Below are 17,082 nucleotides of genomic sequence, written 5' to 3' on the forward strand. Positions count from 1 at the left end.
TTGCTGAACAAACCCGTTTCCAAATTACAAGGGCTCCTCGGTGCCAAGAAAGGAATTCACGGGGCAGCGTTTGCCAAGAAATCATTTACCAGATCAGAAGTCGATGTCCCTGGTTCCCCGGCATCAAAACTCAGCTCCAAACCACAAAGCTGGAGAGCGTTTTCTCTGTAACTGGTCTGACAGACACTCTCCCAGCCTTCATATGTAAAGAGAGCTCATAGATGAGTTTTTTTAAAGGCAACGCCCGTCAAAAGAAACCGGGGAGGCTAATAAATGAACGCACTGTAATGCTCAGCTCGTTAGTAAGGCAATTATACCCACTGCGCACCTCCGGGGGGAGGGGGGGAGGGGGTGCTCGCACCCCAGTCTATTGGGGCTGCACTCTTAGAATCGTGTTGTTCACAGCCAGCGTGACCGTACTCGGTATTCCTGCCTAGAAAACAGCAACAGCGATAAGAGTAATGAAAGTGAGAACGAGAACGTTGAAATATTTTTGTTAAAGTCTATGTATTGCGTGTGAGAAAGAGAGACAGAGAGTGCGCACGCACAGGGGAAGGGCAGAGAGAGAGGGAGAGAGAGAGAATCCCAAGCAGGCTCTGTACTGCCAGTGCGGAACCCAACTCGGGGCTCGAACTCGCAAACCGTGAGGTCAGGACCTGAGCCGAGATCAAGAGTCAGATGCTTAACGGACTGAACCACCCAGGCGCCCCGGGAGAGCATGCAACTCTTGATCTCAGGCTCATGAGCTCAAACCCCACACTGGGCTCACTTAAAAAGGATATTTTGGGGTGCCGGGATGGCTCAGCCGGTTAAGCGTCCGACTCTTGATCTCGGCTCAGGCCATGATCTCATCGTTCATGAGATCAAGTCCCGAGTCAGGCTCTGCACTGACAGTGCAATGCTGCTGGGGATCCTCTCTCTCTCTCAAAACAAATAAACTAAAAAAAAGCTTACATGCTTTCCTGACTAAGCCAGCCAGGCACCCCTGTTGTAATATTTGGTGGGATTTTTTTTTAATGTTTATTCATTTTTCAGAGAAAAGGTGAGTGGGGGAGGAGCAGAGAGAGAGGAGGACAGAGGACCTGAAGCAGGCTCTGCACTGACAGCACTGAGCCCGAAGCAGGACTCGACCTCACAAACTGTGAAATCATGACCTGAGCTGAAGTCAGACACTCAACCAACTAAGCCACCCAGGTGCCCCTATTTGGTGGGATTTTAACATTTATTTATTTTTGAGAGAGAGAGACAGAAAGACAGAGCATGAGCAGGGGAGGGGTAGAAAGAGAGGGAGACACAGAAGCAGAAGCAGGCTCCACGCTCTGAGCCATCAGCACAGAGCCCGATGCAGGGCTCGACCTCACAAACCATGAGATCATGACCTGAGCCGAAGTCGGACGCTTCACCGACCGAGCCACCCAGGCGCCCCAATACTTGGCGGAATTTTTAAAAATGATTTTATTGGTATGTACATAACGTACGGTAAACTGTGCATATCTAAAAGATAAAACTTGCTATATTCTGTCGTACGTATCTGGACATATAGGAAACCATCACCCTCAATCAATTTAGTGAGTATATCCTTCATTCCCAGAAGTTTCCTTGTAATCCTTCCCTTCCCTCCTACCCCTCCAGTATAGGCAATCAAATCTGTTTTCTGTTGCTACAGATTCGTGTGTACTTTCTAGAGTTTTATACAAGTGGAATCAAATAATATATGCTCTTTTCTGTCTAGCACCTTTCAGCATAATGATTTTGAGATTCATCCAATCTTATCACATTCATCAGTTGACGGGCATGTGAGTTATTTTCAGTTCGGGGCTATTGCAATTAAAGCCACTATAAACGTTTATGCTCGCCTAGTTATAGACGTATATTTCGTCTTCTCTAGGGTAAACGCCTAAGGGTAAACGGGCTGGATCTTAGATTAGGTGTATGTTTAACATTGTAGGAAACTGGCAAACTATTTTCCGAAGTGGTTGTACTCTTTTGCGTTCCTACCGGTGGTGAAGGAGGGTTTTGGTTCTACATTTTTGCCAACCCTTGGTAAGGTCAGTATTTTAATTTTAGCAGAGAAGATCGTAACTAATAAAGTAATATAACAGTGAGAATATTTTTAACTGTAGAGCTGATAGAAGAAAATCATCATTGTTAACACCCAGCGTTGGCAAGGGTACAGAGGAAAGTACTCTTGGTTTTTGTTCGGTTTTTTAAATTCACTTATTTATTTTAAAAGAGAGAGACAAGAGAGCAATCAGGGGAGGGGCAGAGAGAGAGATTGGGAGAGAATCCCAAGCAGGATCCTGGCTGTCGGCACAGAGCCCGATGTGAGGCTCGGACTCACGAACCGTGAGATCATGACCTGAGCGGAAACCAAGGGCCAGACGCTTAACGGACTGAGCCCCCCGGGCACCCCAGTACTCTTGTTACTGAGGGTGGAAATGAAAATTAGCATCATTTTCTGGGAGCCAGGGTGCGCGTTGTGTCTGGACTCACAGTGTGTGTCTTGAAACCTCTCATTTTATTTTATTGAACAATTCCCCTTCTGAAGATGTATCCTGAAGACGTAAAACCCCTTGCAAACACACACCGGAGCCCTGCTGTCGGCAGCAGGAGGTTCTGCATCCATTAGTTTCCTCGAGAAGCAACAAAACTACCGAACGAGAGAGCTGAGAGCTGGCAGTCCACAGGCTGGACCTTCAGATCTGAGTTCTTCGACCCTCAAACGGTTTTAAGTTTGTGGAATTTCTTGCCGGCGTTTCAAAATGAGGAGCTGTCATAGAAAAATCTATTTTCCGGGGACTTTTTGACAAAGTAGAAGATCGGACGCACCCAGGGCCCACACGAAAACAAAAAGCTGGGTGAAGTGACTTTCTGCGCCAGCCGAATCCGCAGAATTTATCGCACTGTCGTGCAAACTGTGCCTTGGCTTGTCTCTTGTGCGTTGAGTACCCTTTGAAGGTAGACACTAGGATTTGTTCTTCTCCCCCGGACCCCGCCCTAGTGCCCGGCACGAAGAACAGATATTTGCCGAAAAATGAATGGCTGGGGCCCCTGGGTGGCTCAGTCGGTTGAGCATCCGACTTCAGCCCGGGTCGTGATTTTGCGGTTCGTGGGTTCGAGCCCCACATCGGGCTCTGTGCCGACAGCTCGGAGCCTGGAGCCTGCGTCCGAGTCTGTGTCTCCCTCTCTCTCTGCCCCTCCCCTGCTCATGCTCTCCCTCTGTCTCTCTCAAAAATAAATAAACATTGAAAAAAAAAAGAAAGGAAAAAAGAAAAAATGAATGGCTGGCAATTAGAATTGGTTTACAGCGTGTAATTTCTTGAAGCTAGGTTACCTAAAAGACAGAAGGTGTACAATATAATGATTTAACACTTGTATTTGCTCATCTATGCCTGCAGCAGGATTTCTAAATCTCAGCCCTAGGGGCATCTGGGGCCAGGCAGTTCTTTGCTATGGGGGGCTGTCCTGTGCCTCGTGAGATCTCTGGCCTCCCCCCTCCACATGCCAGTGGCCCCCCTCCCTCAGCTGTGACCACCAAAACTGTCTCCAGATATTGCCAAACGTCCCCGAGAGTTCAACTCCTCCCCAGCTGAGAACCGCTGGCCTAGAACATCTCTGGAAGAACATACTAGAAACGTGTAACTGTGGTGTGACCAAGAGAGGAAGGGAAACTTCATTTTCACCTGTTCCAACTTTTGACTCTTAAAACACAAATATTATCAAAGTTCGGCTTACGTTTTTTTTCCCGGTGTCCAGATACCTTCAAAACGGAAGCCACTTTTTAAACACTGAAATATACCGCCTTGTGTAAGTTTAAGGCGCGCAACATTTCGACGTGATAAATGAACATATGGCGTGTGTGACTGCCATGGTGGCCTTAGCTAACACCTGTATCACGACCCGTGATTGAGGCTTCTTTTTTTGTGGTGGGAATAATTAAGACCCAGTCTCTAAGGAAGCTTGATGTTTCTAACAGTGTTGTTTTCTATAATCACCTCCCTGTGCATTAGACCTCCAGGATTTATTTCTCTAGCAGTTGTAAGTTTGTAATGGTAAAGAACGTCTCCCGTTTCACCATACCCCCAGCCCCCGGTCACCACCATGCCACTCTCCAAAACAGAAACCACTTAAGAAAATATAAAAACTTCTAAGATACACGGGCAAGGAACTTCCTTGTGTCTTTTTAGTTTGTCTTTTTTAAAAAAAAGAATTGTTTTTAAGGTTTATTTCTTTATTTTGAGACGGAGAGAACAAGGGGGGGAGGGGCAGAGAGAGAGAGAATCCCAAGCAGGCTCCGAGCCGTCAGCACAGAGCCCCACACGGGGCTCGATCTCATGGACCGGGAGATCAAGACCTGAGCCAGAATCGGGAGTTGGAGGCTTAACCGACTGAGCCACCCAGGCGCCCCTTTAGCCCCTTTTTTAAAATAACAGAATCGATCACGGATTACGTGAGCTCCTCCGATTTGCCCCATTTTGCCGGGTGGGAAATGGAACCTCAAAAAGGAAGAAGTCCTACGCCCGTCCAATTAGCGACCGCTCTGCGGCTAGCGCCCAGAGGCCCTGAGACCCGGCCTTCGCTGCCATTTCAGATGTGTGTCCGCTGTTGAAAGCGGATCGTTCCAAGGGAGTAGAAGCTCAAGAAGGCACCGCCGGGGGCCCTGAAGTAAAACCACAGCAACTTCCACTCAACACGTGTTCATCTTTGCTTCAGGGCCGTTGAAGTTGTGCAGTGGAGGCTCCCGTGCGGCCCTGAGCCCTGACGCGCGCCTAGTCCTAGCTGAAAACTTTGCCTCTCATCTCAAGGGTTTTTGTGTTGTGTTTGTGTTGCGTTGTGTTTTTGAATCGCCAATTTTTATTTACAAGGGGGCCACAGTCTCTGTTTACCTGCTGATTATGTTCTTGGGGTGAATTATCTATGAATCGCAAGCAGTATTTGCAAGTGCTTCTACCTACAATCGTGTCGTCACAGAAACCCTGCGAGAGAACTAGGAACAAATTTTGCAGATGAAGAAGTAACTCCGGGGAGATGCATTCACTTACTTGCCCACCATCACACATGCTGGAGCCAGGTTCAAAAACCAAGATCAACTGAGCCTTTACTCTTTCAGACCCTTCACAGAAGTCTTCAACTTGCCAATAGAAATCCTATAAAAACCAAAAGTAATTCCCCAGTCAAGGAGTTAAATTCTTAATTGAGAACATACTAGTGGAAAGTGTTTATCCAAGGGATACCAGTGTGCTGTTTCGAAGGGACACATGCACCCCAGTGTTTATAGCAGCACAATCGACAGTAGCCAAAGTATGGAAAGAGCCCAAATGTCCATCGACGGATGAATGGGTAAAGAACATGTGGTATATATATCCAATGGAGTATTACTCGGCCATCAAAAAGAATGAAATCTTGCCATTTGCAACTACGTGGATGGAACTGAAGGGTATTCTGCTAAGTGAAATTAGTCGGAGAAAGACAAATATCACATGCCTTCATTCATACAGGGACTTTAATAGACAAAACAGATGAACACAAGGGAAGGGAAGCAAAAAGAATATAAAAACAGGGCGGGGGACAAAACAGAAGAGACTCTTAAATATGGAGAGCAAACAGAGGGTTGCTGGAGGGGTTGTGGGAGGGGGGATGGGCTCAATGGGTAAGGGGCACTAAGGAATCTACTCCTGAAATCATTGTTACACTCAAGGCTAACTAACTTGGATGTCAATTAAAAAATAAATTATTTAAAAAAAAAAAAAAGAACGTCCTAGTGAATAAGATAAGACAGCAGAGCCTGTGACAGCATGCCAGACATACAATAAATGCCACATAACTGTTAACCATTATGATGAGTCACATAGCTTCAAATATTTTTTTAAAAATAGTATAGTATTGAAGATAGCTTCCATTGGTCGTGTACAGCAAGATGAACCCATCTGCCTGTATTACGTGGCTGCACCACGTTTTTTTCTTTTTTCTTTTTTAATATTTGGGTTGGTTTCTGGCATTTCCAACTGGGGACGTTTCACACGAATAACCCAACGTACGGCGTCTGTTGGAAAACTGGCGCCTCTGGGCTGGGGTTATGGAACCACTGCCCCCGTCAGACAGCGCGAGGCCTCCCCGTTTACCGCAGACTCTCCACCCGCCTGAAGTGAGGCCTGTGGGTTTGCCATTTGTCACTGGTGGTTACGAAGGAGGGCTCCGGAATGAAATGAGGAGTCTCAGTTCTTTGCAGTGCTGCTGCCCAGCTGGGTGACCTAGAGCAAATAATTCTACCTTTCTAGGTCCATCTCCCGGAGCTGTGGTGACAAAATAAAACCATCTGCCTAAAAGCATGGAGCTCAGGGCCCAAGGCGTGGACGGCTTTCAATGAAGGTTAGCTCTTTGCATCACTAGGCGTGGGAAGCAGAAGAATGGCCTCCTGAAGGTGTCCCCAACCTAATCCTGGAACCCGTGCCTAGGGTACCTTGTATGGCAGAAGAAATGCTGCAGATGTGATTAAGGGAAGGGTTTTTATTTATTTATTCATTCATTCATTCATTCATTCATTTTGCTTCAAGAAAGCTTTCTTTCTGAATGCTTGTTTTTACTGATTGATTATTAAATCTATTTATTCTTATTTCTTTCACACGGCAAGCAGGGCAGGGACAGAGAAAGAGGGAGACAGAATCCCAAGCAGGTTCCGTGCCATCAGGGCAGAGCCCCGCGTGGGGCTTGAACTCACGAACTGTGAGATCGTGACCTGAGCCGAAATCAAGAGTCAAACGCCTAACCGACTGAGCCACCCAGGTGCCCCAGGTTGAGGATTTTTAAATGGAGAGATTATCTTTGATGATCCCGATGGGTCCGCTGTAACCACAGGGTCCTTGCGAGTGTAAGAGGGAGGCCGGAGGTCAGTGGCAGAGGAGTGTGAGACAAGAGGGGTTGCAGCGGGGGGCGGGGGCAGGCAGACAGAGGAAGGGGCCGCCAGTCAAGGAATGCACTTGGTCTCTAGAAGCAGGAAAAGCCAAGGAAGTGGGTTCTCCTCTAGAGCCTCCAGAGGGACACAGCTCTGCCAACCCCTTGGCCTTAGCCCAGTAAGGCCCCTTGGGGGTCTCCGACTTCCGGAATCATAAAAGAATACATTTTTTCTGTCTTAAGTCACTAATTTCGTGGCCGTTTCTTACAGCAGCAAGAGGAAACTCTACACGAGGCCGTCTCGTCCTCACTGCAATTCCGTACGGTCTATTGTCCGCATCCTACAGAAGAAGTGGGGTCGGTAAAGGTTAAGAACATTGCCCCGAGTAGAACGTGGCAGAGCCCAGAATCAATTCCAGGTCCTCCTGAAACCCAAGCCCGGCCCAACCCAAGTGACTCCCAGTTCTCTGGTCATTCAGCTTCTATTTGAATGATCCCAGAAACAGAAATATCCTTCCTTCCCGAGGCTACTCTTTCAACGGCTGGACAGGATTTACCATGATGTCTTCTGCCCACTGAGCTACTTTCTACGGCACTCGGAAGGAGTTAAGGCGCTTTCAGTTACAAACGCAGAAACCCAGGGGACCTAGCGTAAGTAAGAAGGGGACATTTATAACAAGGACATAGGATATCGCGTGAAGCCCATGTCCAGGAAGGCAGTTAGGCTTTAGGGAGAACTGAAACCAAGAAATGGGAAGCTGGAAAGAATCCGGCCAGGCAAGACCCGCTGTCTTCCACCTCTGCTTCTCGGCATGGCTGCCTCATTCTTTTCTCTCCGTAGATCGATTTTCTCGGCCACTCCGTTGTCATGTTGGCACATGGCCGCTCAGGTGCCCCAGATTGACACACTACAGGTCCAATTCTATGGACAGACTGCCTGGCAGTACCTCAAGGTAAATCTCAAATTCCCCAGAGACAGAATCCGATACCTCTGGCTTCCAGCAGGCCTCCCTCCCTTGTCCGATCAGCTGTCAGCAGGAAGGCAGGATTGTGATGACCAAACATGGCTGCCAGGGACTTCCCACTTGCAACTGTGGGCTTGGGTGCGAGGGGGAGGGGTGGGGAAAGCGGGAGCTGAGCTGATGCCCTCAAAATGGAGTACCTCCCATTTATCTCCCTAAGGTTCCCCCCACACACACACCCGCCCCCAAAAAACCCAATAAAGATAGCAAAGCAGCTTCGGAGCTTTTGAAAAGCCCTTTCTTCCCTTGTGGTCATCTCCTTTCCTGGGAACCGTCCGTAGAACCTTCAGGCATTTCCTCAGTATGACGGTTCCCAGATTACTCAACAACCTGACTATGCCCCCAGCTCCCCCTCGGCCTACACAACTTCGGCAACATCTCCACTCAAACGTGTGCTCTGTCTCCATAACTAACGTTGCTTCTTCAAATACGGGCTGTCTAGCTCATTTCAGTTGTTTTCTTGCTTTACCTTCCTTGAACCCACGAGGCGTATACCGACTCCGTTAATGCAGGCTAAGACTGTTTCCTTGTCAGCTGTATACATCTGGCTCAAATTGAGTTTGTGGCCAGCTAGAAGCCCCAGATCTACTTCCCAGGAACTGCTGTCTGGCCAAGTCTCCCAATTCCCAGACTTAAATAATTGATGCCAGAATCCACATCAATCCCTGGTAAATATTCTCTTGTTTCCTCCAAATCCTTTATTTGACTCTACGGAGACCACTGTGAACCTTGATTCCCTCATATCAGTTTGTCTGTGTCCTAGAAATTTCACCTGTGTACCTTAATGGTTTAGTCTCGAAACGAGATCCCAACTAGACCAAAGACATACCAGTGGACACTTCCGAAGCTGCCACGGGCTCCGCTAATCAACATCAAATACCCCCGAAAATACGCTGCAAGCATTTCGGGATCTTTTATTCCTGGAACGAGAAGGGTGGCAGCCCAAATTCCTCAAATATTTTTGACGTTTAAATTTTATAACGACAGAAAAGATCCAGCATGATTATAATCCAGGGCATCAAGGATATGGGAAAAACTCTGGAAGTCTTTCATTAAAATGAATCATGATAATTATTGAATTTACTTCTCACAGCAACCCAGGAATATTCATATTTCCATTTTATAGGTATGTAACCAAGGTTACACAGAAACAAGTAACCTTGAGATTGCAAGGCAAGCTGTTGATTCATAGCTTCAGTGCTTAATCCCAACCCTAGCGGTGGGCAGGGTCAGTTTTTCCTGTAAAGGGCCAGACAGCAAATATTTTAGGCTTGGGGGACCACACGGTCTCTGCCTTTGCAGAGCGAAAGCAGTTGTAGGCAATACTTTAACAAAGGGGTCTGACTGTGTTCACATAAAACTTTATTTACAAAACACAGGCGGTATGCCTCATTTGGCCCTCAGACTGTAGTCTGCCAACCCATGCGAGGGTGTTCTTCCTCCCCAACCTGCCTGGCAAAATCCTGCTCAAATATTCAGCCCCCACATGACCATTAAGTTACTAAACTGGACGTAAATGGGATTCGGCCCGTGGGTCATAGCTTGCTGGCCCATCTCAGCCATCATGCCTTCTGACTTGGTAGGTTAATGCATCTCACTGAAGAACCTTGAGTCAGTGCCTAATGTAGGTCATAGCCAAAGCCAGCAAGACTGACACATGTCAAAACGCATAAAGATTCACCAATCTATGTAACACTGCCCTGCACAGCAGTAATTCCTTGTGAGGCTATTTGTTTTAATACCTTTTTCCACAAGTCCCCAAATAAATTTGTAGCCATCCAACACACACACACACACACACACACACACACACACACACACACACCATGATCTGAGCCCAGCATATGATCTCAGCTTCTTCATGGCCATGCTGTTCTCCTCTGGCCAGAACATTTTAGCATTCCCTCACGCACACCTAAGTGCTGCACTGAGCCTGAGTCCTGAGTCACACGCATTAAAAAAAAAAAAGTGTTCCACTGGAAATTAGCATGCAAGCAAGTTGCAAGGAAATGGCCCGGGAAGCAGAGTGAAGAAGCTTGATTCAGGCACGATGGACGTCCTACGGCAGACGTAACCAACCAAGGCACCCGGGAGAGAAGTCACCTGCAATTTTGAAAAGCAGGTGGAAGAAATCAGGACCAGAGCCCTACTAGCAATTTGAGCAACTTGAAAAGAGCCAAGCAGGCCTTTCATGCCGATCGAGAGAAAGCTACCATTTCCAGAGACAGGTCCTCTTGCTAACAGGCAATGCAAGCCCTCCCAACATGGGCTGGGCACTTGGCAGGAAGGGCTATCATGCAAGCGTGTGGCCGGCTTACCCTTAACATTTCCCGGTGTCAACAGCTTTCAGGCAAACCGGTGGGTTGCTTTAACCTTTAGAAAAAGAGAAAATACAAACAGTAAAAATGAGCTGGTTCTAATGACATAGAAAGACACGTGCGACAATAACAGAAGCCTAGACATCTTGCGGCAGGTTTACTCGTATTTTTTTTGAATGCTAACGTAAGATGTGTTTACTTGTTGCCCAACAGCCTTTAACAGACGTACCATGGCAGAGCGCTTAAAAAAAACAGGGGGTGGGGCCCCCGGGTGGCGCCTTCAGTTAAGCGTCCAACTCTTGGTTTCAGCCCAGGTCACGGTCTCACGGTTCATGAGACTGAACCCCAGCGCAGAGCCTGCTTGGGATTCTCTTTCCCTCTCTCTCTGCCCCTCCCGGCTCACGCGCACACGTGTCTCTCCGATAGGTTCGGGAAAATAATGGACACCGAGGTTCTTCGTGTCAGCACTGTTCATCACAGACAAGAAAGAAACAACCCAAATACCCCGCAACAGAAAACTGGTTGAATACATTTGACTGTGATCCTAAGTGGAATATTCTGCAGCTCTAAAAAAGAAGGAAGGATCCCCTGGGCGGCTCATTCGGTGAAGCGTCCAACTCTTAGTTTCAGCTCAGGTCACAATCTCACGGTTTGTGAGTTCGAGCCCCACGTCAGGCTGTGTGCTGACCGTGCAGATTCTCTCTCTCCCTCCCTGTCTGCCCTTCCCCACGCTCTCTCTCTCTCAAAATAAATAAATGAACTTTAAAAAAATTTTTTTAAATAAAAAACAATTTTAAATAATAAAATCTTAAAAAAACAGGGGCGCCTGGGTGGCTCAGTCGGTTGGGCATCCGACTTCGGCTCAGGTCACGATCTCACGGTCGGTGAGTTCGAGCCCCGCGTCGGGCTCTGTGCTGGTGGCTCGGAGCCTGGATGAAGTCGGCTTCGGATTCTCTGTCTCCCTCTCTCTCGGCCCCTCCCCTGCTCATACTCTGCCTTTCTCTGTCTCTCAAAAATAAATAAATGTTAAAAAAAAATTTTTTTTTTAATCTGAAAAAAACAAAAACGAAGACACAGCTCTGAAGGACACCCAGCAAACTCATCAAAAGGAATCAGAGGATGGGTCCGATGGAAACAGGAATGGGGCTTCTCACTATATTCCTCTTTATACTGTTTTCTTTTCAAACCATGTGGATGTGACAACTATTCCAAAGCTTGAATTGTTTTAAAGAGCTAGCAACGTGTTTACAACCACAATAATTCTCTCTGTAAGAGGGTGTTGCTACCAGATGTCAAAACACTATTTTTATTTCTCGGCACTAGGTACAAAGTAGATGAAATCCGCTGAATAAGGTGCTGAGAATGGTCTCTCCTGCACAGAATGTAGGGTAAATTGAGGCCATTGATGGTGGCACTCCGTGGTGCTTGATAAGGAGAGGCCTAGAAAGCATTATCATCGTATTGGCTGCGTGTTCACGTGGCCTGAAGCAAAGAGATTGAACTTAGATGTCTGACCGCCTTGGGTGGCCTCCAGCTCCAACACCTGTCGGCTGTGTCCCCAGGCAGGTCACGCGGGTTCCGGGGCCTCCGCAGCTCTGTGTGGTGGAGACGGGATCACCTACCGTACAGGGTAGGAACGCTCTTTCGCTCCGACAAGTAAACTGCTACCTACTCATTCCTGTGCCGGGCGTCGTCTTAGGCCAAGGTAAGACTTCAGATTCTAGACCAGCGTGTCTCCACCGAGACCAGTTTTGCCCCCAGAGGACATTTGGCAATGTCTGGGGACATTTTTAGTTGTCACAAGTCGGGGGGGGGGGGTTGAGTGGGGGGCACAGGAGAAGTGCCACTGGGATCCAGTGGGAGGACCTAGCGGGCCACGCAAGCAGCTAAACACCCCACGATACACAGGACGGTCCCTCCAACGAAAAGTTAGCCCGCGCCCCATGCCAGTAGGGCTGAGGCTCGGAGCTCGCTCCGAGAGAAAACAAAGCCAGAATAAACAAATAAATGGCAATGCCACGTGTTGTTCGGTGCTCTGGGACAGAATGACCAGGGCAGCTGTTTGAGCTGGGGCAGGGACAGGCCGTGCCAGAGAAGGCTCTCTCTCGGAGGACAGGCAGGTGTTGCTGACGGCTAACAAGTACTAGGGAGCCCGGCAAGCTAGTGTCTGGGACAAGGGCTCTTGAGGCTCAAAGAAAAGCAAGGGCAAAGGCCCTGAGGCCAAGACAAGTCTGACTTGTCCAGGAGAGAGGAGGGGAGTGTGGCTCCAAGCGGGAACAGGGGTGGCTGGAATCCATGTGTTGAGGGAACAAGGGCCAGACCTCCTGGAGAGAAATTTTCATTTTTGCCTGAAGTACAATGGGGACCCATGGAAAGGTTTTCAACACTGAGCTGGCATGATCTGCTGTGTGTTTTTCAGAGCCGTTAGGGCTGCTCTGTGAGCGATGGATCGAAGAGAGTCAGCACGAAGCAGGTAGGCTGAGAGCGGATTTCGGTAGTGTTAGTGGAGTGGGGGGGGGGGGACACATTTTTGCAGGTAGAACCCGCTAGATGCTGTCGAGAACTGGAGAATTAAGTGGATAGCTCAGATCCAGCAAGTCACATACGGGAGAAGCCCACAAACACGAGCTCCAATGAACAAAAGGAGACTTTTTTTTTTAAATGTTTACTTATTGAAAGAGAGAAAGAACAGGAGGAGGCAGAGGGAGAGGGAGAGAGAGAGAATCCCAAGCAGGCTCCACACCGTCCGCGCAGAGCCCAACACAGGGCTCGAACCCACGAACCGTGAGATGGTGACCTGAGCCGAAATCAAGAGTCGGACGCTTACCCGACTGAGCCACCACCCAGGCGCCCCAAACAAAAGGGGGGTTAATCCCTCAGTTTGAAAATTAAAACTTAGTGAAAATTGCAGTGACAAACGCACCTTCAGATACCCACTTCTGCCCAGTGGCCCCGGGGTGCTGACGGGTCAGGTGAGCTGACAATTTCGACTTGGAAAGTGCCGGGAGAAGGACACTGAGGGTGAATACCGGGGAAAACAAGAAATCTACGAAAGCACCAAAAATGCCCATCTCTGGAAAGTTACAAGGGATAGCTGATGTGCTGAAAACGAAGGAACTATTTCAAGCAAGAAGCTTCTGGAAAATGTGGGTCTCTGCTTAGGAGTCCGGCGCTGGCATAACCAGTGGACCGTCAGCCCCATGGACAAAGGAAGAGCCAAGTCGAACAAGGCATTAACTGTAGTCCACGTCAAGCCGCTTACAAGTGGCCGTTTAAAGATTTTTAAACATAGGAGATATTGTTTATGAAACGTAATCTGATCGCCCAAGCAAAAACGACACAAATTCCATGGCAACTGTGGAGATTAAGGAAGTGTTTGAAGGACGAAATCCCTTATCTAACACCCCTCTTGTCAATTCACTCACCGAATAAGAGGTCTCAGGAGAAGCGTCAGGGGTAAAGACAATTCACTTTATGGAGAAGGATTTTCAGAATCTCATTTTGTGGACTGATGCATAAACACCACCCAAACTGTGGGATTAAAAGGCAGAGTCGGGCATTATTATGTTTTGCACGGAGTCAAACAGTAATAAGAAGTCATGATAATAGCAGCTGCTGCTTACTGAGCTAAATTAACTCCAATTCTCCAGTAGATTTATGAGTTTCCCTTTATGGATGAAGGAAACGGGGGCCCAGAGAGGCCATCTGACTTGTCCAAGGACACACAGCTGTTGGGCAGGGTCCAGGCTTCTGGACCCTCTTGTCTAAATCCCCCTCCTCGTCACATCTTGAGCAAGCAGTCTGGTGCCTTTCAGCCCGGGGGAGGGAAAACAACATGGTTATCACATTCAGAGACCGGGGACAACGATTAGACTTAATGAACACCTTCTTTGTGCCTGTTTCGGAGGCTAAGTGCTTTACTTAAGTCATCTCATCTGGTGTTAATGATAACTCTGGAAGTATTTCTATTATTTTCACTCTACATCTAAGGGACCTAAGGCTCAGATAGGTTCAGTAACTTTTCTAAGGTCACGCAGCCACGGAGTGAGAATACAAGATTCAAAACCCTGCGGTTGAACAGTAAGTCTACGAGTTTAGGCAACATGCTTCAGGGAGGGAAACAGAAAAGGGACCCCAGGCAGACAGGACGTATAAACAGAGGTTTAGATGCAGCTCAAATAGAGTCCGCATCCTGAATTCATTTCTTTTCAAAGCATGCATCAAAATGGCCGTTAAGTTCTTATTTGTGGAATTATTTGTTCTGTGTTATCTGTTTACAGCTTGGTCTCTCCTCCTGTCTTAGGCCCAGTATCTGTAACGGGGTACACATATCAAAGCTCCACCAATATCTCGTTTTGCTTTGGGGTTGTTGTTTTTTTTTTTTTTTTTTCCGGTTTGAGTCCATGAAGCAATCAATGGAAAGGCGAATGGCAAAGTACAGAGAGTCACAAACTTAGGGAGTTAGGAATCATTATCCCAAACTAGAAAAGCAGGCACGTTCCCTTTTAAGCTTCCCAAATCTGATCTCACTCTTTCTACCAGAGCCTTGATTCTAGCTCGACTGTGATCCCTAGATCGCAAACTCCTCTATGTGTCCCCCACCAAGGAGGGAAACAGGAAACTGTGGCTGCCTCTCACACATGCAGCTCCAACCTTGGGCATCGTGGGGTTTATCCAAGATCAGAGCAAAATTGTGAACTTCTCAGTGAGTGACATCTTGGGAGTGCCATTCCTTTGATCAGCCCCTGGGATGTAGTCCTTGTCGGCCGGGGTCAGAGGGAGTTCTGCTCTGGGTCACTGTCATATTCCGATTCTTTTTTTTTTTTAATTTTTTTTTTCAACGTTTATTTATTTTTTTGGGGACAGAGAGAGACAGAGCATGAACGGGGGAGGGGCAGAGAGAGAGGGAGACACAGAATCGGAAACAGGCTCCAGGCTCTGAGACATCAGCCCAGAGCCCGACGCGGGGCTCGAACTCCCGGACCGCGAGATCGAGACCTGGCTGAAGTCGGACGCTTAACCGACTGCGCCACCCAGGCGCCCCTGTCATATTCCGATTCTTACCGACCTAGCTTCCCTCTCTGCTCAGGGCATCTCTGCCGTGTCGTCAGTCACCACGTGACCACGTAGGATGACCATAGTCAACACGTTACGAGAAACCTGCCTTTAGGAATCCTACCTGGCCATGGGACATGGTGGTGCCTAGTCGGTAAGCCAAGGTTAACGGGATCCACACCTAGGATTCAAAGCTCAAGACCTTTAGTCCCAACTGGCTGCCTGCCTGAAAAGCTAACACTTCCTCCGTCTGCCACGTTAAAGAAATAAACATCCCTGGAGGCACACCTGCTTGCATCCACTTCTCCTTAGATTTTTCGAATCAAATGCACCCAGCTTCAAAATCTGGCTCTGCCTCTTTACAGGCTTGGACAGCACTTCTCCAAACCTTGTCTGCATGGGAATATCAATAGGACCTCCTCACGGTGTCGGGGCCCATATCCAACGAGATAAAGACTAGAAGGCGGTTAGTGCGATGGTTAAAAAAAAATAGTCGTTTGGGGGCTCCTGGGTGGCGCAGTCGGTTAAGCGTCCGACTTCAGCCAGGTCACGATCTCGCGGTCCGTGAGTTCACGATCTCGCGAGATCTCGAGTGATCTCGCGTGAGTTCGAGCCCCGCGCGGGGCTCTGGGCTGATGGCTCAGAGCCTGGAGCCTGTTTCCGATTCCGTGTCTCCCTCTCTCTCTGCCCCTCCCCCGTTCATGCTCTGTCTCTGTCTCAAAAAAAAAAAAAAAAAAAAAAAAAATTAGTCGTTTGATAACCCATTGCCAGTAGTGATGGTTGGTATTACTCACATCCATTCATTTCTAGAAAGAGGTTTCCAAACTTCCCACAAAACAGAAATCTTCCCTCTCCTCTCATGGGTTTTTCTTCCCCAAAACGACATGGAAATTCCAGCCAAGACAAAAAATGGTAGAAGGGCTCCAAGCTAGAGTAGTAGTTTACTTCTTAGGTCGCCCTGTTTCTACTGGGGCCATACTGGGGAAGCTGGTAATGCCTAACACAAAGAGAAGTACAGCACAGACCCACCTTCCAAATGGCATCCGTGAGTTTCATTTTGTGAAGTGCACTTTGTATCTCTTTCCTCAGCTCCGTCTCCTAGCGATCGGCTGTGTTTTTCAGGTCTGGTTTTTCTGGATACATCCCACCCACCCCACATTTTTGTCAGCGTGAAGATCAAGGGGACAAAGACAAATTCAATTAAGCGGCAGGCTTTGGTGACCAGCAGCTATCTTTCTGGAGGAACTGAATGCAAGCGGCTCAGGGGTGGGGTCGCGTATGCATCGTGCTCCTGAAAGGAAAGGAGGCAGCATTTGAGTATAAATCACGCGACAAACGGAGCTCTCCTCCTGTATTAATCTTTTATTCGGAAACAGGCACTGTTTTAAGGGGAAATTAAAGGCCATCAATGAGCGGGCGGCTTCTGAGCTCGAGATGCAAATATTATTCCCAATTCTAGATTCCGAAGCGATCCCTCCATTGATATGTTAATAGCCTCCTCGTGTTTCTCTGACCTCAAATCCTGGAAGGGGGGGAAGCTATACTTACAGGAAACAAAAGAAAAGTCCGTGGTAGAATAAACATTTGCTAAGTGGACTTTGACTGTAAACCCCAACTTGTCATGTGTTAAGGATGGAATTCTCTCCGAGCCAGCCCTCTACTGACGCCCTGAATGTTTGGTATGTGTCTATGTCCAAGGAGTTGCCAGGACCCATCCTTTCTCTGGTGTCACCTGACATTTCAGCTTCCCACTCATGCTGCACAAGACGACAAATGCTTTGGTGCTGTCACGCCAA

The 17,082-nt window shown here is 48.0% G+C and overlaps 1 long non-coding RNA gene across 1 annotated transcript; it reads right to left on the minus strand.

The window, feature by feature from the left end:
* Window positions 1–5,713: 5,713 nt before the first annotated feature.
* LOC125162289 (uncharacterized) lies at window positions 5,714–16,561 on the minus strand. The gene is made up of 4 exons (XR_007150951.1): window positions 16,316–16,561; window positions 13,657–13,762; window positions 10,232–10,286; window positions 5,714–7,232 (listed from the first exon to the last, which is right to left on the minus strand). It is a non-coding gene; the product is annotated as an uncharacterized LOC125162289 (long non-coding RNA).
* Between the last annotated feature and the right edge of the window lie 521 nt (window positions 16,562–17,082).

This window comes from Prionailurus viverrinus, chromosome A3 (assembly GCF_022837055.1).
Source record: "Prionailurus viverrinus isolate Anna chromosome A3, UM_Priviv_1.0, whole genome shotgun sequence".
Lineage (NCBI taxonomy): Eukaryota > Metazoa > Chordata > Mammalia > Carnivora > Felidae > Prionailurus > Prionailurus viverrinus.